The following is a 336-nucleotide window of genomic DNA, read 5'->3' on the forward strand; positions in this document are numbered from 1 at the left end:
GGGGGGGGGGGAGTTGAGAAGTGAGTTGGTAGAAATGGTAGTGCTGGACAGCATTTAAATTTCATTTGGTTTACTCTCCAAGTTCAACTACTGCTGTAGTTTGATCTTTTTTATTTTCCTTTAAAAAAAAGTCTTTGGATTTAATAGAATAAGTACAGTGATATTGCTTGATCCAGTTGATTAGATCTTTCTACAGAAATTGGCCTTGCACCTAGCGAAAAGAAATCAGTAGTGTTTGTATTTATTGTTTATATATGGTGTAGCCTCTCCACAATTATTTTGGACGTCTACCTGCCTATCCATCTATCTATGTGTTTAATGCAAGTCTTCCAATAA

The sequence above is a fragment of the Octopus bimaculoides genome, chromosome 6, assembly GCF_001194135.2.
Source record: "Octopus bimaculoides isolate UCB-OBI-ISO-001 chromosome 6, ASM119413v2, whole genome shotgun sequence".
NCBI classification, from domain to species: Eukaryota; Metazoa; Mollusca; class Cephalopoda; order Octopoda; family Octopodidae; genus Octopus; species Octopus bimaculoides.